Here is a 26,536-nt window from a genome sequence, read left to right on the forward strand (position 1 = left end):
AGGCAAATGCTTTTATTTTCCACAAATAATAATAATAATAAACATGTAGCATTAGGAAAAAAGGGAATTTTGTTTTAGCAGCTCTCCTGACCAGGTCACCTTTTCTCTCAGAATATCTTAACTAAAGCTAGTTTCTCCCTTTGTGAGAGTACTGAATGGATTACAACCCCCTCATCCTGGGGTGTTTTTCTTCTTCTCATGCACTGTGTTCCATTGGGTCAGTTGGCAGAGTGGGGAGGAAGGAAGCATTATACTTTATATTTATGCAGAATCTTACTCTTTTTCCATTAAGATTACCTGTTGTTTCATTTACCAACTACCAAGACCCATACATTTATTAATTTTTGCTACTAGCTCACTGTTTTCATCAACCTACCCAAACTCTTAAAATGCTATAAATCACTCTTTAATTTATTTAAAAATATGTATTTTGAACCTTATTTAATTTATTGCTCAAATGTTGCCTTTTCACTAGGCATATCTGAGCACCATTTGGAAATTGCTACTTGCCTTCCTCATTTTCTATTCCAAGTCCCCTTTACCCTGATTTTTAAATCATAAAATATACTTCTTTTCAGCATAACATATAAAGTACATATTTAACACTTATGCTTTACTACATGCTGGGTACTGTTTTCAGTTCCTTATAAATATTAGCTCATTTAATTTTCATATCAAACATATCAAAGTAGGTATTATTGTTGCTGTTTAATAAATAAGGAAATAAGTACAGAGAGTTAACTAAATCAGAAATCACAGAGCTAGGTAGTGATTGAACTATGATTTGAATCTATGCAGTATGCCTCCAGAGGCCACGCTCTAAAAGCCCAATGCTCCTTTTAAAATTTATTGTACTTACTGTTTATCTCTCCTTGGAGAGCATACATTCTTGTCTGTTTAGTTCACTATTACATCTCTGGTGCCAAGAATGGTGTCTGGAACCCAATAGGTACTCAGTTAATATTTGATCTCCTATCATGTGCCAGATATGTAGTAGATCAGCAAAAAGTTACAGCTTTTCTCAGGTCAGGAGAGGAGATGAAATAGATATTAAATGAATCATCTCAGAAATAAGTGTCTAGGTTTCAAAAACTGACAAAAACTGTGTAGAAAAACACAAAGTACTCTGACAGGGTTTAACATGAGACATACATAATTTTGACTGCATTAGCTAAAAACATCTGATTAAAAAAAAAATCCTTGAGGCCTACTCAAGACCTGAAGGACTGGTAGAACTTAACAAGATAAATTGGGAAGAATTTTACTAGAGATTGGGGAACTAGATTGTTAAGTCTAACCAATGAGACTGTAATAGAGTCGATGGACTGAAATTCCAATATAACTGGAAACTCTAGGTAAAAGGGAAAAGCTGTGGAAGGGAGTCTATGAAGGCAGCCGGGAATTCTGTTGGAAAGGACCTTGTGGTTCATGTTAAGATGTTTGGATTTTCTTTTAAGACAGTGGGAAGCAAAGTCTTAAACAGTTAACTGACTGATTGGATTTACATTTTGTATATCTGAATGCAGTGCAAAGAATGGATTAAAAGCAAGCAAGAGAGAAGATAAGTAGGCAATATGGAAAGCTACCCAGTAGTACAGTGATCCAGATGAGAGGTGATAGTGTTTTAAACCAGAGTAGCTGCAGTGGAAATGAAGGCAGTTGTACAGGTGTTCAGGAGTGGAATCTATTGGATTCAACTTTTTATTGGATGTTGGAGATGAGGAAGGGGGAGGAGTAAAGGAAGATTTCCTAGATTCTGGCTTGGGTAACAGATCCTGCTGCCACTAACAACATAGGAAAAATAAAAAATACGGCAATTACTTTTTAGGAGGCAAATCAGAAGTTCAGCTTTGGACAGTGTGGGCATATCTAAGTGAGGATCTGGGGTATGTCTTTTGGGTACAGAGATTTGTCATCTCTTAGCACATTGGAACTACTACTACTAGTGAAAACTATTGGAGGATATTAGAATGACTGGTGATAGTCTTCAAAGTGAGAATAGTAGATTAACTAGAAGAATGAATGCCTTCATGATAATAATCAGAATTTTAAATATGGCTAGAGCAAGGGGAGTCTGTGAAACACTGAGAATGAATGGCAAAATGTATGAGAATGCTTATCCCTCTATTGTTTATGGTAACAGGGAGATGGAATCAATTTAAATGTCCATCATTAGGGAATGGATAAATGTGATGGAAGCATACCATGTATTACTATGCCTTTTTAGAGTGATAAACTAGAGATACATGCACATAAATGGATTGATTTTCAAACACTGCACTAAATGATAAGAGAATACAAAATAAGTTATATAGGACATTGCAATTATGTAATTAAATATACACACTGAAGTTCACACACGCACACATACACCCGTACAAATCATTATATATTTTTAAATGATGTATACATGTCCAATTAAAAATATTAACTACATTACACTGGATATCTATAGAGAAGAGAGAAATGAAAACAATAGGTATTATTTGTAAGTTTGTAAAGAAAAAACATAAAATCAACCAAGAAGGCATGCAAATCATGAGTCTGTATTCATGAAACTATATTCACCTAACGATAGAGCATCAACATATATAGAGCAAAGGAAATGACAGGTACAAAGAGAATTAGAAAAAGTCATATGCTTTGTATTTTATTAGATCTCTGTCAGAAACAGATAAATCAAGAAATGGTATGAAATGGAATATTTAAACAACAGAATATGATATAATTGACACATATAAAATCCTGTACTCAAAACAGAGGTATATTCATTTGTAGCTGAACATGTCCCAGGCCAGAAAAGGAAGTCTCAACAAATTCAAAAGAATTTCTATCTTACAGGTCACATACTCTTCCCCATTAGTTCATAAAATCAGAAATCAATTACAATATAGTAGATGAATTAATCATTTAGAATTATATAAATTCAGTTCTAAATTCATGATTAAGAGGAAACAATAATGGAAATTTTAAAATAATTGGAGTTTATATATTGAAAATCAAAACAAAAATTTTTGGAAAATGACTAAAGTGATTACAGAGACATGTATATTTTAAACATAGTTTTAAAAGAATGTAAAATTAATGAGCTAGATAGTCAAAAAACTAAGTAAGCACAGAGTAAACTAAAATAAGAGGAAGGAAGTAATAAAAAGAAAATTAAAATGAAAAGATCTAGAAAACAAATTAACAGTAGAGATGGTCAGCAGTAACAGAAAAGTTAGTTTTCAAAAGACTAAAAATATTTACAGACCAACTCTGCAAAAATTAATTATTAATGTTCCATTCAGATTAGATATAAATTTATCATTCTTAAGAATAAGTTTAACAATAATATTTAAGACGTAAATGAAAATTTTGTTGAAAGACTTAAAGCAATTGCTGAACAATGGAAAGGCTTATAATATTCCTGAAGAGGAATTCTGGATAAAAAGCCAATTTTCCAAGAAATAATATATTCATTTTCTGTAATTCTAATTAAAATTCCAGCACTTTTTGATTTGGAATCAGTTTTCATATGGAAACATAAAAATCTAAGACTTAGCAAGTAATTCATACAAAGGGAAAATAGTGAGCATTTGTCATTTCAGGTATTGAAATATAATAAAAATTGTATGATATGCAGAGAACTAGCCGTATGTCATTGGAGCAGAGTAGAGATGAATTAAGAGACTCAAATGAGGTAATCTGGTCTCCATTTTTCTGTTTCTGTGAGAGATTAAGTCCATATATGGACACATAATGACCACTAGCAGCCCGTTATTTATATACCAGTAATTTAGGAATTAGAGTGGATTGATAGCCTTCCCTCCATTGCTTTGTTAGAAAACTGTCTGCAGCTGTGACAAGCATGACAGAGTGATTAGATCCATTGATTGGACATGCTTGGTATATACCTACCAGGGTGATGGTGGAGAGCTAAACACACTAAAATGTAATGGACTAGATGGCTCAGGAAGAGAGGTTCTTGTTCCCAAAGGAGAGTAAAATTGATACTCTGGATTGGCTCCCTCAAACTTCACTCCAGTTTCCTATTTGTCGAAGTTGAAAAACTAAAATTACACCTCCAAGAGTCCACTACAGTGAGAGTATTGGGTATAAATTAGATTCTCACATGAGATTCACCAAAGTAAGGATTAAATAAGAAGGAAGCCAACTTCCTGCAATTTAGGGATGTTTCTGCTGTCAATGTCATGAAAATGTGAGACTTTTTTTTTTTACTCTGAAGCATCTTTCCACTATCCACTCTGCAGCTTCCTCAGAAGCAGTTGTCCTGCCATCTTTCTTCTAACATAGATCCAGTAGTGGCCTCGGAGAGAGTATCTGGTTTAGTTCTTAATTCTGTATTTTTCTGCGAGTCACTCTGGGAGGCCCAGCCTAGGATCCACTTTAGTAAATTCAATAACTTGTAAGCATCTAAATTCCTTTCTGATTAATATGGCTAGAGTAGGTTACTCTCTTGCGCCAATGTATGTGTGAACAAAGGGTGAAGAGATTCTTGGCAAACTCCAACAGATGTCCACACTATGCCACCACTTGCCTGAGAAGCATCCATATCCCTTCTTGTTTCCATACATGTAATTTCAAAAATTCTGACTACTATAGATTGAAAGAGTTTCAGAGATAATGACTATAACTATGTACCGGCTGTGAGCAACTAAGACACTTGACCCAAATTACATAGCAACAATTGCTGTATTTCCCTTTTATAAGTTATTCCAAATAATAAAATCATATATAAAAGTGGGTTATTTTATGATATATTTTCTGAGAGCAGCTATTTATGTTCTCTTTTTGAAATCCAATGAAATGAAGAATTGCTTGTTATAAGTAATAGTGTAAAAGATGGAATGTATGTGCATGTACCTGTGTAAAATGTAGGTTATGCTTGTATGTATGTGATTTTCACTATGAGTACAATTTTCTAGACTCTAAATTTCATTACTCAGCATTTAAAAAATTATAGGACATTGAATATGTTACAATAAATATTCTGGCTTCTCTCATTTTGAAGGCATTTTCAGATTTAATAACCAAGCCAACTAAATGCATTTTTAACTTTAATATTGCCCTAGAAAATTTACTAAATAACATTTATTGATGTAAGTACAATAGTTATTAAAATGTCAGTCATAGTCTTCAAATTATACCCCAAAGCATCTGGTGAATTCACTCTAACTATGTTATGAAAAACAGCAACTGGGAGTCAGGTCAATGGCCTGAGTTTAGAGCCACAAAAAAGGTACCTGAGAAAAGGCTGCTTTGGGGGATTTTCAGATAATTGTTTAAATCAAACTAGTTAAATTGAAGAGTGTTCTAAGGATCAGTTTGTAATCACTCTCTGAAAATAACATGCTCCCATTTCCTCCTCCAGGATATATAAAATGAGAATGAATTAATTATACATTATAAACAATAAAAAAAATTTTGAAAGACAATTGGTATAAGAATCTGTATTTCATAATAGAAATACATCAATAGATGAAATTGATGTCCAACAATTTAAGAAAAAAATCAATGTCTGTTTATTTCAGTTAAAATTCATCAGTGTTAGAAAAATATGTAGAAAAATATATATACTTTTTATTGGTACTACAGTATTGAAGTGTGTTTGGAAAACGAAGAAAAGTGAGGGAAAGTACTCTCTGTATCATAATCCACAGTTCTTAATTTTTACCCATTCTTTTCTCCATAGGAAACATGTTGTGTCCCTTTGAAATCCATGATAAATTCCTCTGATTCCCTATTATTTAAAAACTTAGTTTTTTACTCTAGGAGATATTATAGGAAGAGTTCAAAATATAAATATATAAATATAAATATTTGTACTGACAGTTTTATCGAGATATAATTCGTATACCATAAAGTTCACCCTTTTACAGTATACAATTCAGTGGTTTTTAGTAGATTCACAAGGTTATGCATCAGTCACCACAATCTAATTTCAGAACATTTCATCATCCACCCCCAAAAGCCCTATACTTATTTGCAGTCACTCCCCATTTCTTCCTCCTCCCAGCCCTAGCAACTATTAATCTACTTTCTGCCTCTATAGATTTGCCTACTATGGACATTTTATATTAAATGGAATCATACAATATGAGGCCTTTTGTATCTGGATTCTTTCATTCAGCACAATATTTTCAAAGTTCACTCATGTTGTAGATTAAATCAATACTTCATTTCTTTTTATGGGCAAATAAGATCCCATTTTATGAATAACTGGTAACATTATTGTTCTACCTAGTTTATCTTATACCTTTTCATTCCACCCTTTTTCTGATTCTTGTCCTCAATATTATACGTCCAGGACTTTCTCTAATATCTCACACACTCCATAGATAAATCATGCTAAAGACAATCCCTGGTCAAGATTTGATCCTTTTGTCTTTCTAGACCAGTATCACACTGATTTAATTATTATTGTGTAAAATGTGTTTGAATTTGGTAGGAAGCTCTTCCTTTTATGTCTTCCTTCTCAGAAATGTATTATTTATTTACTTTTAAAATTTTATTTTATTTATTTATTTTTATTTATTTATTTTTGGCTGCAAAAATAAATATTTTTTGGGTCTGTGTTGCTGCACACAGGCTTTCTATAGTTGGGGCAAGTGGGGGCTACTCTTCATTGTGGTGTGCGGGCTTCCCATTGTGGTGTCTTCTCTTGTTGTGGAGCACAGGCTTTAGGCACGCAGGCTTCAGTAGTTGCAGCACGCAGGCTCCATAGTTGTGGCTCATGGGCTCTAGAGTGCAGGCTCAGTAGTTGTGGTGCACGGGCTTAGTTGCTCCGCAGCATGTGGGATCTTCCCTGACCAGGGCTCAAACCCGTGTCCCCTGCATTGGCAGGCGGATTCTTTTCTTTTTTTTTTTTTTTTGTGGTACGCGTGCCTCTCACTGTTGTGGCCTCTCCCGTTGCGGAGCACAGGCTCCGGACGCACAGGCTCAGCGGCCATGGCTCACGGGACTAGCCACTCCGCGGCATGTGGGATTTTCCCGGACCGGGGCACGAACCCGTGTCCCCTGCATCGGTAGGTGGACTCTCAACCACTGCGCCACCAGGGCAGCCCTGGCAGGCGGATTCTTAACCACTACGCCACTAGGGAGGCCCAGAATTGTATTATTTATTTATATTATTATATTCTTTTGTGTAAAGTTTAGACTAATTTTGTGAGTTTTTATGCCCCCAATCCAACTGTAATTTAATCAGAATTTTTATTGAATTTATAAATCAGTTTTGGGAAAATGACATGTTTCCAGTGTAACATTGCTAGCATTTCTAATCCATTAACATCATTTACCTCTCCAAGGTTTTCTTTGCTTACTCTGAGTTTCTAAAAAGGTATTTTGCATTTCCGTTAGGTTATCTACTGATAATTTGTAACTGGTAGGCTATTGTAAATGCCACTTATACCTGCCTTCAGTTTTCTAATTAGATATTCCTCACATTAGAGCAGACACCTCTTTTGCTATGCCTAGATACCTCAGTTTCATTTACCAGTTTGTGTGCCCAGCCCTGGGCTTATGCATGTTTGGCTTCTATGGGCTCACCTCTGAGACTTTTTAGAGGACTGTTCCACTTCCTGGTGGAGAGATCTAGGCATATCATAGCCGATGGCTGTCCAGAGTGAAAGTACATAACCAAAGTGGGACCAACTCTGAAATGTAATTAAACTCTGGACTTCCTTGTGGAGTTGGTTTAAGGCCGTGTGACCTTTCCTGCTTTCAGTACCATGAATGACTCCAGAGAATGGTGAAACACACCACCTTTTATGGGAGGGAAAGAAAAGAGAAGTTTGTAATTTTTTTTGTTGGGAAGATGTAGGTGGGATAATTTCTATTACTCTGAAAATTAGATGTGGAAAAGTGAGGAGATAAGTCTGGAAGTTTGAGAAGAATGGAAAGAGAAGTATACTTTCCAGTGCTTGGGGGAGCAAATTGATTACCAAAATGCACTAAGATTGTCAGACAGTGTTAATATGGAATCATAGTCAGTGTCATCTACATGCGTGAAAACTCAAGATTATATCAGTAACATAATAGCAGAAGAAAGACTGTAGGAAAAGATCTTGTCAATGGCCTGATTCTACACTCCATTCTTCTTTCTGAATAACCAATTTGACACAGCTGTACCAGTTTTCCTCTCCCTCTGAATTCAGGTCTCCTGGGGCCTCAGAATAACTTTGACTCTAAACTGATGGTTCCCGAGAGCCCTAGCTCACAGAACCTTCAAATTGCTCACAAACCTGTAAAGCTCCATTTTCTCCTTTGATGATCAAAACTCGCCGTCAAAATAACGCATATTTTTATTGTGTCAACTGTTTGTCTTTATTTAGCCCCACATTGTCCATAATAGCTGCTTGATATTTTTGTGCCCAGGGCTGTAACCTGGATATTCTGTTTTGTATTCCACCTTCTGTAATCATTTAGTATTTGCTAAACTAGTCATAGGAGACATGCTTGCTTTTTTCATATTTCCTTAAACTCTGAACTTCCTGTTTCAACTTACATATCTATTGGATTCTCTATTTAATACATTCCTTTTTCTAAATTTGATTTTATCGTGCTTTAACTATGCTATTTTACTGTTTTTCCCTTGGCTGGATCTCATCCGACCTCTACTGGATTGATAAAATAAAAACAAATAAGTCGATTTGTAAGTACATTCTTTTCCCACAGAATAGTATTTAATAATTGCCTGAGAGGAAAGAAGCTGAAGAAGGCCCTTGTTAATTTACATTTAATTTTAGCCTAGAGGTTCTTAAAGGCAGTGGTTATATCTTCATGTGAATAGGGATATTTAATCAGTCCAGGCTGTCAGGTCGATAGTAGTGCTTATCAAGAAATTAGAGAAAAATGTGTTACCAAGTCCATCCTCCTGCCACAGAAGGGGCAACAAATCAGACATGGAAAGTCAAACACTGTGATTAAAAAGCTCATCTTCCCTAGGGAGTCCTTCATATATATATATTTAACATTCAGCTTGAGTTTACTACTGCGAAGACAGCTTTTTTCTATGTCTTAGAGATTTTAACTGCAGTACCTCCTTAATCTGCAGACTGCAGATTTTTTTTCTTTTAAGGAATGCTACTGATTAATAGTATTTTAAAACTTGAAGAGAAGAGAGTCATGTTGGAGGAAGATTTTGGTGATTTTCAAACAAGTATCTTTTACTGGACATGTTGTGAGAGTACCACTTTAAAACATATACATATATAATGTCGATATTTCAGTGTCCTCAACTTAAGGAAGTGTTTGTATCCCTTCTATTTTGTTTTATTTAGTATTTCTAATAGTCTTAGCTTAGGCGCAGAAATAAATAATTCACTCTGCCACCACGTGTGAATGTTCTTTTAAATGCACTTCAATTTTAAAGCTTTAGCCATGAGTAGTAACAATTATGTTTGACAACACCTTACCGGGATGTTTTAGGCTACCTTGGTCTAAAATACTTGAGTTCTCTGAATAGCGGAAAAGCAGTTTTTGCTTGTCTTGGCTCAATCCAGCTCCACTTTAGCCTGGCCTTCTTATCAGGGAATCTGGGGAATCCTTGAGTAAGTCTCAGAGTCTTCTGACAATCTCTCAGACTATGAACTGTCAATAAAATTGGGCTGTTTCAATTAATTCTGATATATTTGAGTTCTTAGAACAAATATTTCTTTCCAAGGAATCCATCGGCTAAGGTCTAGAATGCCCTTGCTGTCTTAGCAGCCAGAATTTACCTGTTAAGGTCTATAACTTCTTTTCTCTAAGGCACGACCTGGTTGTTTTCCTAGAATTGGAACCAGGAGGGCAGTCTTTCCTTTGTCTAAGAAGCCTGTTTTCTTTTCACCATGTAATCTGCACTAAACCTTAGAGATGTAACTATTTCTCTTTTCTGAAAAAGGAACTAAACTATATTTACTTCTTCTTTTATTCTATATTAGTCACGGTTCTTCAGAGAAACAGAACCAATTATAGATAGAGCTAGAGATAGAGATAAATATTTCTTTTTAAGGAATTGGCTTGGCTCATGAGGTTGTGAGAGTTGGGGTATTTGTAGACCAGGCTAGCAAACTGGAAATTCTATAAAAGTTGACATTTCAGTCTTGACTCTGAATTCCACATGAAAACAAGCTGGAAACTCAGGTAAGATATCTGTGTTACAGTTTTGAGGATAATTCCTTCTTCAGAAAACCTGTCTTTACTCTTAAGCTCTTCAACTGATTGGATGAACTCTACCTACACTATAGAGGGTAATCTGCTTTACTTGAAGTGTGCTGATTTAAATGTTAATCACATAAGAAAAATACCTTCATAGCATCATCTACACAGGTGTTTCATCAAACAACCGGGCACTGTGGCCTAGCCAAGTTAACACATAAAGTTAGCCATCATAAGGATGTTTATAAGTCTACCAACCAAATCTGAAAACACATATAATGTGAAATGTTTGTAAGAAAAGATATAAGAAACAGAGGTGTCCAGGAGAAAAAACAAAATATTGCTGTCAGCTCATTTCCTACAACGGGGTGTAGATTTCTAAAATCTCTTTTCAAGATGGTGCCCAGAATGAATGTGTTGAGCCACACGCAATGAAAATTAACTTATAAAAATCAACAAAAGATCTTCATGAAAGAATCAGGCCAGACATCAAATAGGATTTTCTGGGATTACTCCTGCTTTTACCCTTGGAAATCTCATGCATTCCTCTGTATGAGATTATTTTGCATTGAACACAGATTTTGAACTCCTCTTTTATGTCAGGCCTTGAATAAACTGAACAGTCATACAAATTGGGCTTTTATTTAGTGTATAAAAGTTTTATTTAGTGCATAAAAGAGGAAATGGTGTTACCTATTCAAAAATATTGAAGCATTTTATCCAGATATTAACAATGTGAATAGATGAATTAAGATGAAAAGGGGATCTAGTGATAATTCAGAGCTTTCACACAGTGCTTTAAATAAAATACCCTTATAATAAAGTTCATTCTGAAAGGATAAAAGGGCTGAAGAAGAAAAAAAAACTAGGACCTATAAAAGCATACTTAAAATAGAGTACAGATAATAGCATGCAAGATGCATATTCTGAAATAATTGTTGCAATGGTAAAGATAAGTACATTTGAAGTTACCTATTTTATATTTTCAGAAAAAAATGAGAAAATTTTGTTTGTGAAAGAAGTGCAAAATGAGATAGACAATAATCTGTGATGAGAGAAAAAGAGAGTGAGAAAGAGAAAGCTGATTTTAGGCTGGCAGAAAAAATGATAATTGAATGAGAGAATTATCAAAAACTAGGAGAGTAGCAATGCTGTATGTCTAGATTTGAAAATGTTGAAATTAGATATTTATGGTTCCAGCAATGTAAGATTAAGACAGTTTTTGTTTGTTTGTTTTTTGGAAATCTCTTTTCAAATAGCAAGACAATGATGAATTGAGGTCCATGATCCTGCAAAAAAAGAGGAATCCAAGATTATGACCCAAGCATTTTCTTTTGACTTATCACTTAAAGCATTTACTTAATTTAAAACTCAGTCTGTGAGACTGAGCTGCTGACTATCTCATGGAATTCAGAGATTAAATGGAGTGTGTGGCCTACCAAGTAAGAGGTTTCTATACATACATCCCAAGGTTTCAGTTGGAACACGCATAGAGATAAATGCAGGGAACAATGTTGATTCAAATTATGCCATCTCCCACAGAGACGGAAGGCCAGTTTCAAATCAGTTTAATTCCTATTAGATTAGGGTTATCTTTTCCTACCATAGTTTCTGCTGAAATTGAAAAAAATAAGTTTCTAGAAGAGAGTAAAATCAATAAGAACCTTAAGTTATCTCTACAGAGTTTTTATACAGAGCTATTTATAATCATTAAAAAATTACTGGGCATGCAAAGAGACAAAAAACATTGACACAAGGAAAATGATGTTAGAAACTGACTCACGTGAAACATGGACGTGATGCAGTAGTTTTTTTTTTTTTTTAACATCTTTTATGGGAGTATAATTGCTTTACAATGGTGTGTTAGTTTCTGCTTTATAACAGAGTGAATCAGTTATGTATATATACATATGTCCCCATATCTCTTCCCTCTTGCGTCTCCCTCCCTCCCACCCTCCCTATCCCACCCCTCTAGGTGGTCACAAAGTTCCGACCTGATCTCCCTGTGCTATGCGGCTGCTTTCCACTAGCTATCTATTTTACGTTTCGTAGTGTATATATGTCCATGCCACTCTCTCACTTTGTCCCAGGTTACCCTTCCCCCTCCTGGTATCCTCAAGTCCATTCTCTAGTAGGTCTGTGTCTTTATTCCCGTCTTGCCCTTACGTTCTTCATGACCTTTTTTTTCCTCTTTTTTTTAGATTCCATATATATGTGTTAGCATACGGTATTTATTTTTCTCTTTCTGACTTACTTCACTCTGTAGGACAGACTGTAGGCCCATCCACCTCACTACAAATAACTCAATTTCATTTCTTTCTATGGCTGAGTAATATTCTATTTTATATAGGTGCCACATCTTCTTTAACCATTCATCTGTCGATGGACACTTAGGTTGCTTCTGTGTCCTGGCTATTGTAAATAGAGCTGCAATGAACATTTTGGTACATAACTCTTTTTGAATTATGGTTTTCTCAGGGTATATGCCCAGTAGTGGGATTGCTGGGTCGTATGGTAGTTCTACTTTTAGTTTTTTAAGGCACCTACATACTGTTCTCCATAGTGGCTGTACCAATTTACATTCCCACCTACAGTGAAAGAGGGTTCCCTTTTCTCCACACCCTCTCCAGCATTTATTTTTTGTAGATTTTTTGATGATGGCCATTCTGACCGGTGTGAGATGATATCTCATTGTAGTTTTGATTTGCATTTCTCTAATGATTAATGATGTTGAGCATTCTTTCATGTGTTTGTTGACAACCTGTATATCTTCTTTGGAGAAATGTCTATTTAGGTCTTCTGCCCATTTTTGGATTGGGTCGTTTGTTTTTTTTTTTTTTTTGATATTGAGCTGCATGAGCTGCTTGTAAATTTTGGAGATTAATCCTTTGTCAGTTGCTTCATTTGCAAATATTTTCTCCCATTCTGAGAATTGTCTTTTCGTCTTGTTTATGGTTTCCTTTGCTGTGCAAAAGCTTTTAAGTTTCATTGGATCCCATTTGTTTATTTTTGTTTTTATTTCCATTTCTCTAGGAGGTGGGTCAAAAAGGATCTTGCTGTGATTTATGTCATAGTGTGTTCTGCCTATGTTTTCCTCTAAGAGTTTGATAGTGTCTAGCCTTACATTTAGATATTTAATCCATTTTGAGTTTATTTTTGTGTATGGTGTTAGGGAGTGTTCTAATTTCATTCTTTTACATGTAGCTGTCCAGTTTTCCCAGCACCACTTATTGAAGAGGCTGTCTTTTCTCCACTGTATATTCTTGCCTCCTTTATCAAAGATAAGGTGACCATATGTGCATGGGGTTATCTCTGGGCTTTCTATCCTGTTCCATTGATCTATATTTCTGTTTTTGTGCCAGTATCATACTGTCTTGATTACTGTAGCTTTATAGTATAGTCTGAAGTCAGGGAGCCTGACTCCTCCAGCTCTGTTTTCCTTTCTCAAGATGACTTTGGCTATTTGGGGTCTTTTGTGTTTCCAAATTGTGAATTTTTTTTGTTCTAGTTCTGCAAAAAATGCCAGTGGTAGTTTGATAGGTATTGCATTGAATCAGTAGATTGCTTTGGGTAGTATAGTCATTTTCACAATGTTGCTTCTTCCAATCCAAGAAGATGGTATATCTCTCCATCTATTTGTATCATCTTTAATTTCTTTCATCAATGTCTTATAATGTTCTGCATACAGGTTTTTTGTCTCCTTAGGTAGATTTATTCTTAGATATTTTATTCTTTCTCTTGCAATTGTAAATGGGAGTGTTTTCTTAATTTCACTTTCAGATTTTTCATCATTAGTGTATAGGAATGCTGGAGATTTCTGTGCATTAATTTTGTATCCTGCTACTTTACCAAATTCATTGATAAGCTCTAGTAGTTTTCTGGTAGCATCTTTAGGATTCTCTATGTATAGTATCATGTCATCTGCCAACAGTGACAGCTTTGCTTCTTCTTTTCCTATTTGGATTCCTTTTATTTCTTTTTCTTCTCTGATTGCTGTGGCTAAAACTTCCAAAACTATGTTGAATAATAGTGGTGAGAGTGGGCAACCTTGTCTTTTTCCTGATCTTTGTGGAAATGGTTTTTAGTTTTTCACCATTGAGAATGATGTTGGCTGTGGGTTTGTTATATATGGCCTTTATTATGTTGAGGAAAGTTCCCTCTATGCCTACTTTCTGCAGGGTTTTTATCATAAATGGGTGTTGAATTTTGTTGAAAGCTTTCTCTGCATCTACTGAGATGACCATATGGTTTTTCTCCTTCAGTTTGTTAATATGGTGTATCACATTGATTGATTTGCATATATTGAAGAATCCTTGCATTCCAGGGATAAACCCCACTTGATTATGGTGTATGATCCTTTTAATGTACTGTTGGATTCTGTTTGCTAGTATTTTGTTGAGGATTTCTGCGTGTATGTTCATCAGTAATATGGGCTCTAGTTTTCTTTCTTTGCAACATCTTTGTCTGGTTTCAGTATCAGGGTGATGGTGGCCTCATAGAATGAGTTTGTGACTGTTCCTTCCTCTGCTATATTTTGGAAGAGTTTGAGAAGGATTTAGCTCTTCTCTAAATGTTTGATAGAATTCGCCTGTGAAGCCCTCTGGTCCTGGGCTTTTGTTTGTTGGAAGATTTTTAATCACAGTTTCAATTTCAATGCTTGTGATTGGTCTGCTCATCTTTTCTGTTTCTTCCTGATTCCATATCAGAAGTTGTGCATTTCTAAGAATTTGTCCATTTCTTCCAGGTTGTCCATTTTATTGGCCTATAGTTGCTTGTATTAATCTCTCATGATCCTTTGTTTCTGCAGTGTCAGTTGTTACTTCTCCGTTTTCATTTCTAATTCTATTGATTTGAGTCTTCTCCCTTTTTTTCTTGATGAGTCTGGCTAATGGTTGATCAAGTTTTTTTATCTTCTCAAGGAACCAGCTTTGAGTTTTATTGATCTTTACTATCGTCTCCTTCATTTCTTTTTCATTTATTTCTGATCTGATCTTTATGATTTCTTTCCTTCTGCTAACCTTGGGGTTTTGTTCTTCTTTCTCTCATTGCTTTAGGTGTGAGGTTAGGTTGTTTATTTGAGATTTTTCTTGTTTCTTAAGGTAGGATTTTATTGCTATAATCTTCCCTCTTAGAACTGCTTTTGCTGTATCCCATAGGTTTTGGGTCGTCGTGTTTTCATTGTCATTTGTTTCTAGGTATTTTTTGATTTCCTCTTTGATTTCTTCAGTGATCTCCTGTTGTTAAGTAGTGTACTGTTTATCTTCCATGTGTTTGTATTTTTTACAGATTTTTTCCTGCAGTTGATATCTAGTCTGATAGCGTTGTGGTCGGAAAAGATACTTGATGCAATTTCAGTTTTCTTAAATTTACCAAGGCTTGATTTGTGACAGAAGATATGATCTATTATGGAGAATGTTCCATGAGCACTTCAGAAGAAAGTGTATTCTGTTGTTTTTGGATGGAATGTCCTATAAATATCAATTAAGTCCATCTTGTTTATGTATCATTTAAAGCTTGTGTTTCCTTATTTATTTTCATTTTGATGATCTGTCCATTGGTGAAAGTGGGGTGTTAAAGTCCCCTCCTATGATTGTGTTAACTATTGATTTCCTGTTTTATGGCTGCTAGTATTTGGCTTATGTATTGAGGTGCTCCTATGTTGGGTGTATAAATATTTACAATTGTTGTATCTTCTTCTTGATCCCTTGATCATTATGTAGTGTCCTTCTTTGTCTCTTGTAATAGTCTTTGTTTTAAAGTCCATATTGTCTGATATGAGAATTGCTACTCCAGCTTTCTTTTGGTTTCCATTTGCATGGAATATCTTTTTCCATCCCCTCACTTCCAGTCTGCATGTGTCCCTAGGTCTGAAGTGGGTCTCTTGTAGACAGCATATATACAGGTCTTGTTTTTGTATCCCTTCAGCCAGTCTATGTCTTTTGGTTGGAGCATTTAATCCATTTACATTTAAGGTAATTATCAATATGTATGTTCCTATTACCATTTTCTTAATTTTGGGGGGTTTGTTATTGTAGGTCTTTTCCTTCTCTTGTGTTCCCTGCCTAGAGAAGTTCCTTTAGTATTTGTTGTAAAGCTGGTTTGGTGGTGCTGAATTCTCTTAGCTTTTGCTTGTCTGTAAAGGTTTTAATTTCTCCATCAAATCTGAATGTGATACTTGCTGGGTAGAGTAATCTTGATTTTAGGTTTTTCTCCTTCATCACTTTAAATATGTCCTGCCACTCCCTTCTGGCTTGCAGAGTTTCTGCTGACAGATCAGTTGTTAACCTTATGGGGATTCCCTTGTCTGTTGTTTGTTGTTTTTCCCTTGCTGCTGTTAACATTTTTCCCTTGTATTTAAGTTTTGATAATTTGATTAATATGTGTCTTAGCTTGTTTCTCCTTGGATTTATCCTGTATGGGACTCTCTGTGCTTCCTGGACTTGATTAACTATTTCCTTTCCCATATTAGGAAACTTTTCAATTATAATTTCTTCAAATATTTTCTCAGTCCCTTTCTTTTTATCTTCTTATTCTGGGACCCCTATAATTCGAATGTTGGTGCATTTAATGTTGTCCCAGAGGTCTCTGAGACTGTTCTCAATTCTTTTCATTCTTCTTCCTTTATTCTGCTCTGCAGCAGTTATTTCCACTATTTTATCTTCCAGGTCCCTTATCCGTTCTTCTGCCTCAGTTATTCTGCTATTGATCCCTTCTAGAGAATTTGTAATTTCATTTATTGTGTTGTTCATCACTGTTTGTTTGCTGTTTAGATCTTCTAGGTCCTTGTTAAACATTTCTTGTATTTTCTCCATTCTATTTCCAAGATTTTGGATCATCTTTACTATCATTATTCTCAATTGTTTTTCAGGTAGACTGCCTATTTCCTCTTCATTTTTTAGGTCTGGTGGGTTTTTTCCTTGCTCCTTCATCTGCTGTGTGTTTTTCTGTCTTCTCATTTTGCTTCTCTTACTGTGTTTAGGGTCTCCTTTTTCCGGCTGCAGGTTCGTAGTTCCCGTTGTTTCAGTGGGTTGTATATGCTTCCTGGTGGAGGGGACTAGTGCCTGTGTTCTGGTGGATGAAGCTGATGCAGGAGTTTTTAAACATGGCTTTAAAAATAACTGTGATTAAGATGTTCAAGAGATTAAATGACATGTAATTTTTTAAAAAGTACAATTAAGTGACAATTTTATCACTGTACACATAAAAATACAGTAGCTGAAACTGGAGTCAATAGCTGGGTTCTGCAGAAGATTCTACTGGTGATGAGAGAATCAGAGAACTAGAACTGAGATCATAGTATAATAATGTCCAGGTTAAGAACAAATATAAAAGTATAAAAAGAAAAGGTGTAAGAGACATACAATACACAGAGTTTGAACGTATTTTTAACTAGTTTCAGAAAGAGAGGAGAGAGTGACTGAAACATATATTTGAAGAGATAACAAGTGACAATTTTCCAAAATTGATGAAAGAGAGAAAAACCGCAGATTGAAGATACTCTAAGAAAGCCCATAAGGTTAAATAAAAAAAAAACCATGCCTAAGAACAACATAGTAAAACTATGTAAAACCAGAGATAGAGAAAAATGTTGTCTTTACATGAGCAGCTCTAATACTGATACGATGCAATGGAACTGTCAAAAGAAAAATGGAAGCTAGAAAAGTATGGAATTATATCTTTAAATTAATTAAAAAAACAAAATGCTAAGATATATATATTTTTTTACCAAACAAAAATGTTCAGTAATTAAGGCAGGTTAAGAAGTTTTCAAAGAAAAAACTTTAAGCAGTCTTCAGCAAGGCATATTGATAAAGGAAATACTAAAAGGGATTCTTCACTCAGAAGAGAAATGATCCAGATGGAAAGATGGAGGTGTAGAAGGTGATGAAGAACAATAAAAAGGGTAAATACATTGTAAAAAAGACAATACTTACAATATAAATGAAAAATATTAATACCTCATGGAGTTCAGTAATGAGGATTAAGATTAAACACAGTAATTACCCCAATGTGATAAGGGGTAAATGAAACTAAATTATTTCAAAGTCCTTTTATTGTCTAGAATGAGATAAAGGTGTAAATGTATATTAGAATTTGATCAGTGAATAATGCATATAGTTATGCTTAGAATTATCTATAAAAGAATAGTAAAAATTCAAGGGAATTTACAAGGGAAAACAAAATAGTAGAACTAATTAAACTGAAACAGAGTTCTTCAGTCTTCACTGTATTGACATTTTTTTTTTTTCCCCCAGTACGCAGGCCTCTCACTGTTGTGGCCTCTCCCATTGCAGAGCACAGGCTCCGGATGCGCAGGCTCAGCGGCCATGGCTCACAAGCCCAGCCGCTCCACGGCATTTGGGATCCTCCCGGGCCGGGGCACGAACCCGTGTCCCCTGCATCGGCAGGCAGACTCCCAACCACTGCGCCACCAGGGAAGCCCACTGTATTGACATTTTGAGCCAGATAATTCTTAATTGTTCTGTGCATTGTAAGATGTTTAATAGCATCCCTGACCTCTACTTAATAGTTGCCAGTACCATCTTCCCCCACAAGGTAAGATAAAAAGTCTCTAGATATTGCCATATGTTCACTGGGGGGCAAAATCACCCCCATTTAAGTACCTTTGAACTAAAAAAAACAGTACAGCTAAGGGAAGGGTATATAGAAATATTGGACAGATAGAAAATAAATAATAATATGGCAGATTTAATCTGAAATAATTTATATTAAGTGTAAACAGGTAGACTTCCACTGCTAAGTAAAATGAAACAGGTGCTGACAGCCATGTTTGGCTGATACAACTGAGTAACCATAGGAATACCAAATATAAGGTCAGTTTTCCCCATAGGCTATTTGGTGAATTCTAGGTTTTAAAGGACAATGAGTGATACAGAGTTGGTAAGGCAGAGAGGGTCTCCTCCATCACTAGGTACTTAGTGGACAAAGTCCTGCTAGAGGGAGAAGACCTGTAAAAAACAGAGGGAAATTTTAACCTATGTGAGAGAGAGAGAGGCTGAAGAGCCAATCTCAAAATATCCATGTGACAGAATTTTCAGTGCTGAGGATATAGACTCTCTAAGCTCTCAATCAAAAACCCAAGGAAAATCATGCTTGAGGAATAAGACAAACTAGTGGAGAGCAAGTTCTTCCCCTGCTCAAAACATGATTTTATTTAGGTATGAGATCTTTCTAACATTTGGATGGAAAAGGGGACACTCACTGGTGGACACTCACTCATTTCTTTCATACACAGTACCTAGGGCACAGTATAAATTTGCTAGACATAAAAAGGCAGAAAACTGACATTGATAAGGGTGAAAAAAAAACAGTTATAGCAGACACACAGACAAATCAGTTATTGAAGTTGGGAAATAAGGACCATAAAAATAACTGTAGGGACTTCCCTGGTGGTGCAGTGGTTAAGAATCTGCCTGCCAATGCAGGGGACACGGGTTCCAGCCCTGGTCCAGGAAGATCCACATGCTGCAGAGCAACTAAGCCCGTGTGCCACAACTACTGAAGCCCGCATGCCTAGAGCCCATGCTTCGCAACAAGAGAAGCCACTGCAATGAGAAGCCTGCGCACCGCAAGGAAGAGTATCCCCTGCTCGCTGCAACTAGAGAAAGCCCCGCACAGCAATGAAAACCCAACACAGCCAAATATAAATAAATAAATAAATAAATAAATAAATAAATAAATAAACAAACTGTGATTAAATATATAACACATGTAAGAATTCTATACTGACAACTCATTTTTGAGAGAAATTTAAGACTAAATGAGTGAAAAGATACATTTTATTCATGGTTTTAATGATTAAATATCATGGTGGAAATTCTTCCCAAGTTGATCTTTAGATCTAATGCCATCTATATTAAAATTAAAGCAGTGTTTTTAAAATAAAAGTCGACACACTTATTCTAAAATATATATGGAAAATAGAAGACCTAGAACAGCTATAACGGTTTTGCAAAAGGAAACGCAAGTTAGAGATCTTACTTTGAGTGCAGGACTTATCACAGTGCTAAAAAGTAAATCATGACAATATGTCATTGGCCCAAGGATAGACATACTGATTAATGAAACAGAATAAAACATCTAGAAATAGATACACATATATGGTCAAGTGATCCTAGAGAAAAACACCAATGTAATCCCAGTGATGAAACGGGACTGGAAATGGTTGTCCAGGCAAAGAAAATGAATCTTAGCCTAGCATCATAACTCATGATTCACACCATACACAAAAATTAATTTGAGATGTATCAATGTTTTGCATGTAAAAAACTGACCATAGTGCCTCTAATAAAAAGTAAATGTAATGCCTGTATATTGTGTTGATTTACCTAAACTAGAAACACATTTCCAGAATTATCTTTTCTGCACAGTTCTGAATTAGCATGGGCTACAATTGATATTTTGTGAGACTTGGAAGGCAAAAGTAAAGCAGGTATCGTATTTCTTTGTTACTCGGCAGTTTTGGCCAAGGCATCAGGTGCTATTGCATCGTACGTGCATTTTCATGTATCTTCTGTCTGGCCAGGGGCAGCAGCTAGGCCCTAGCTCCTCTAGACCCCACAAAGGTTAGTATGACCCCTTAAGTCTTTGGCTGAGTACTATGAACCTTTTTCTCTCTCTCCGTCTCAGAAGTTCAGGCACAGCAGATGAAAAGATCATTAAACTTGATTATATAGTAATAGAATCTCTCTAAACTGACACACAAAGAGCAAAATCCTGAGAAAAAATAAAAGAGATCACTTGGAAAGTAGCGTGTGTGTGTGTGTGTGTGTGTGTGTGTGTGTGAAAGACTCAAGGTAGCTACCATGATCCCCACTTCCTGGTGTTCATACCTTTGTGTGATCTTATCCCGTAAGTGTGAGCAGGGCATATGACTTGCTTCTAACCAGTCAGTTATGGCAAAGGTGATGGGATGTATATGATTATATGTGTGTGATTATGTGATTACATTACATGAGATTGTATTGCCTTTCTTTCTGGAATCCCTCATTTCCTTGCTGGCTTTGAGGAAACAGTCAGCCATGCTAAAGAACCCCAAGTGGCCGGGAACTACAAGCAGCTTTTAGGATCTTAAGGTGGCCTTCAACTGACAGCCAACAGAAAAATAAAACCTTTAGTCTGAAAGCCATGGTGGAGTGAATTCTTCCAATAACTTGGATGAGCTTGGCAGTAGATCCTTCCCTAGTCAAGCATTTCGATGAGACCGCGCCCCCCCAAGCTGAGTCTGACACCTTAAACTGCAACTTTGCATAGGAGGCACCTAAGTTTTACCAAGATTCCTGACATGCAGAAACAGAATATAAATGTATATTGTTTCAAGCTGCTAAATATGTGGTAATATTGTTATACAGCAATAGACAACTAATATAATGTGAGAAAGATGCTGATCCATTGTCTTATCTGATTGTCTATCTCAAATAAAACTCTCCTCTTTAAGTAAAATTTTAAAATGTGTTATTTTCATCTAAACACAATTAATTAAGAAGTAACAGAAATATCTGGAAAATGTCCAAATATTTCTAAATTAATCAACAAAATTAAGTTAATCAATAGCTTTCATAATTAACCTTAGGTCAAATTTTAAAAATCACAAGAATCATGAGAAATGAATGAAAGTGAATGCAAAGCATAACAAAATATGTGAGATGAATTAAAAATTGGTGTTAGACATTTATAGCATTAAATACTTATTTGAAAAATGAAATGTCTGAAAGCAATGATCAAAGCTTCTATTTAAGAAGTTGTAGGGGCTTCCCTGGTGGCGCAGTGGGTAAGAATCTGCCTGCCAGTGCAGGGGACACGGGTTTGATCCCTGGTCCAGGAAGATCCCATATGCCGCGGAGCAACTAAGCCCATACACCACAACTACTGAGCCTGCACTCTAGAGCTCGTGAACCACAACTACTGAGCCTGTGTGCCACAACTACTGAATCCTGTGTGCCCTAGAGCCCGTGCTCCACAACAAGAGAAGCCACCACAATGAGAAGCCCACGGACCTCAACGAAGAGTAGCCCCCACTTACCGCAACTAGAGAAAGCCAGCACAGCAGCAAAGCCCCAATGCAGCCAAAAATAAATAAATACATTTAAAAAAAATTGGAAAAAAAAAAGTTGGAAAGGTTATAGTCATATTTACATCTGTATATCTACCTATATACCTACGTACTTACCTCCTTACCTGTATACCTTTCTATCTTCCGTCTACCATTTCTGAATAAGGATTCAGACTACTGAAAGAATATTCAAAACAATAACTATGGTAGTCCATTTCCTCACATTTTCCTTTGTAGTAGGCATGCTTTGCCTTCAAAAGAATGGGCAATATTTGGTTAATTTCAATGCAGCTGAGTTTTGTTCCTGAATTCTAGGGGGACAAAGTATCAGAGAGTGTTATTTCATAGTTAGCTTTTCCTGTAATCCCTCTGGTAAGCTTTTCTGTGGCAAGTAAATCATGTAAACATTCCATTGCTGGCAGGCATTCGCCGTAGTTCCTTGTGCTTCTAATTTATTGAACTGTGTCTTCTTCAGCAGCACCTTATGAGAGCTACAGCATTAATCAAAGCTACCCTGTCAGGGCCTTATGCCACCAGCATTTGTTCAGCATTGTTATCAACTCTTGTTTTATGGAAGATTAGATATAATGTTTTTCAGAGCTCTGTGATACTATAATTTAAATGAATATAAAAATTATAACTGTCTCCAGCCTACCACCATTTCTTAACAGTCTTAATCCAAAAAAATATTATGATCTATGTACTAGTGTTATGTACAAGAGCTGTTGTCAGGCACAAATGGAAACTTACCAAATATTTTTAAATAACTTAAATATTGAATTATTTGTTACTGTCTACTGTGAGCAAACTTTGGAGTAGTTTAATATACTAACCTTGTGTACTATTTTTGTAGCTTCTGATATGATCATCAGAAAAGCTGCATATTTATTTGGGTCTGTATGTTTAAGACTATAGTTATGCTGAACACAATACTTATAAATATACTTATACTGAACTTTATGAGAATTCTTGATGCCTTCACAAATGTAAGGCATAATTGTTGTCAGAAGTATAATTGAATTAATGAACCCTAGTGACTGATACTGTGGTATTTTGGTATTAATATCAAAGGGTAAAGTGAAAAGATATTGCTATGAAAATTTTTAAAAATATGCTTGGGATCTGGACAAAGACAGTAGCTTAGTGAAGGACATGAGTAGATTTAAAAGTTTTGGAAAGAAAAAGGTGGCAGATTTTATAAAACAAAGTAAGTATAAGAGTAAACAGAACAAAACTGTAAGTTAAAAATGACCTAGAGTTTCTAGTTTCGTGTTTATTAATTTTTTTACTCCATCATTGTTAGTAAGCTTAGGGCAGAAGAAATTTGAAGAGGGAGAAAACATATTAAAACTCTGAGAATCTTATAGACAGAGTGCCAGTGAATGTTCTCTTTAAATACATTCAGCTATGGAAAGTATTTCATAATATTCTGTAAGCAGTATTTCTATGTGGCTTTTAAATATGCCCAGTAATTGTTCATTGATTTGTTTCTTAGGTAAGGAAAAAAAAGATTAATTATTAGAAAAATACATTTTTTCTTAAACATTTCATTGAATATAGCATACATAAAGGAAATCATAAAATTATAATGTATAGCTTGATAAATTTTCAATAAGTGAACACATTCATAAAACCAACACACAAAATAATAACAGAACATTACTATGTTCTTTCCCCCAATGATAAACACCATCCTGCATTCTAACACCAAAAGTTACTCTTGCCTATTATGAGCATTATGTAAATGAAATCATAATAGACATTCATATGTGTCTGGTTTCTTTTGCTTAATATTTTTGAGATTTATCTAAGTTGTTGCATGTAATTGCGGTTCATTCATTTAAAATTCCTCGTTGTAGTATACTGTATGCACATACACAATTTTTATATTCTTTTTGGTGGTGTGTGAAATACTTGGTTGTTCCAGGTTTTGCCTACTACAAATAGTGCTGTTAGTACTTGCATTTTGGTGCAAAATGTACTCATTTCTGTTGGTTTTATATATTGGAGGGAAATTCCTGAGTAGTAGGTTATGTATTTATTATTTAGCTTTTGTAGATACTGAATTTTCTAAAATGGTTGTACCAATTTAAATTCCTATAGCCATGTTAGAGAGTATCTGTAGTCATTCTGGAGTGTATAAAAAGGTCCATTGGTGATTTTAACTTGCAGTTACCTGATACTCATTGATTTCAATATTTTTCTTGTATTTATTTCATACATTTATTTTAGATTCAATATATATTTTTTTAGTGGAGTGCATGTTTATTCTTTCCTTGATTTCTACTAGGTATCTGCCCTTTTCTTTTTGATTTTTATATACTCAGGATACATATCCTTTGTTATATGTATTTATTGAAAATATCTTCCCCTCTGGCTTCACTTTAACTCTACTAATATTTTCTTATTTTTTTAGTAAGCTTTTTATTTTGGAAAAAATTCAGCTTGCAGGAAAGTTGTAAAGATAGTTCTCAATTTCCCCTAGTTATCATTTCATATAACCCTAGTATATTTGTCAAAACTAAGAAACCAATATTGACAGATTATTACTAACTATACTTCAAGCTTTATTTGGATTTCACAAGTTTTTCCATTACTGTCCTAGTTCTATTCTAGGATCCAATCCAGGGTACCATATTGCATGCCTCCTTTGTTTCTTCAGGTCTGTGACACTTTCTCAGTCTTTACTTGTTTTTCATATGTTAAGAGTTTTTAATACTGTACTGGCCAAGTATTTTCTAGAATATCTATCAAAGTGGGTTGGTCTGATGTTTCTCTTAAATAGTTACAAAATTTTTCTCTTGTGATAAGAACTTTTCATATTTACTCTCCCACCAGTTTCCAGATATGCAATACAGTGTTACTAACTACAGTTGCCATGCTGTAAATTGCATCCCCTGACTTTATTTTACATAATTGGAAGTTTGTACCTTTTGTCCCCCTTTACTATTTAAGGCAATGGATGTTAACCAGACTTATTGTGGTTATCAATTGGCAATGTATACAACTATCAAATCACTATGTCGTACACCTGAAACTAATGTTATATATCAATCATGCCTCAACTAAAAAAGAAAGAAAAAAAATGAAGGTGAAATAAAGAAATGTTAAGAGAAATAATAAATGAGGAAAGTTTTTACCAGACAACCTGCAACTCTATTAAATATTAAAAGAATTTCTTCTGGAAGAAGAAAAATGATTCTGGATGGAAACGTGGATAGATAGAGAGAGAGAGAGAGAGAGAGAGAGAGAGAGATATCTGTAGATATACACATATAGTGGCATTATAATTTTTCAAATCAGAGTATGATAATTAAAAATGCTTGTTGTAAACCCAGCACTAAGAATAAAATAGATATAGTTTATAAATCTACAGCAAATTTAAAACTGGAATTATAAGAATTATGTAATAAAGAGGTATGACATTCCCACAACTTAAGATATCTACAATCCTCAGTTTTCTTATCATTCCCTTGCTTTATTATTTTAATATGTCTTTATTGGAGTATAATTGCTTTACAATGTTGTGTTAGTTTCTGCTGTACAACAAAGTGAATCAGCTATATGCATACATATATCTCCATATCTCCTCCCTCTTGAGCCTCCCTCCCACGCTCTGATTCCCACCACTCTAGGTCATCACAAAGCACTGAGCTGATCTCCCTGTGCCATGCAGCAGCTTCCAACTAGCTATCTATTTTACATTAGGTAGTGTATGTATGTCAATGCTACTCTCTCACTACATCCCAGCCTCCCCTTCCTCCCATGTCCTCAAATCCATTGTCAACATCTGCATCTTTATTCCTGCCCTACCACTAGGTTCATCAGTAACATTTTTCTAGATTCCATATATATGTGTTAACATACGGTATTTGTTCTTCTCTTTCTGAATTACTTCACTCTGTATGACAGACTCTACGTCCATCCACCTCACTACAAATAACTCAATTTCATTTCATTTTATGGCTGAGTAATATTCCATTGTATATATGTGGAACATCTTCTTTACCCACTCATCTGTTGATGGACATTTAGGTTGTTTCCATGTCCTGGCTATTGTAAACAGTGCTGCAATGAATATTGGGGCACATGTGTCTTTTTGAATTATGGTTTTCTCAGGGTATATACCCAGTAGTGGGACTGCTAGGTCATATGGTAGTTTTATTTTTAGTTTTTAAGGAATCTCTATACTGTTCTCCATAGTGGATGTATCAATTTACGTTCCCACCAACAGTGCGGGAGGGTTCCCTTTTCTCCGCACCCTCTCCAGCATTTATTTTTTGTAGATTATTTGATGATGGCCATTCTGACCAACGGGAGGTG

This window comes from Orcinus orca, chromosome 12 (genome assembly GCF_937001465.1).
Source record: "Orcinus orca chromosome 12, mOrcOrc1.1, whole genome shotgun sequence".
Classification (NCBI taxonomy): Eukaryota; Metazoa; Chordata; class Mammalia; order Artiodactyla; family Delphinidae; genus Orcinus; species Orcinus orca.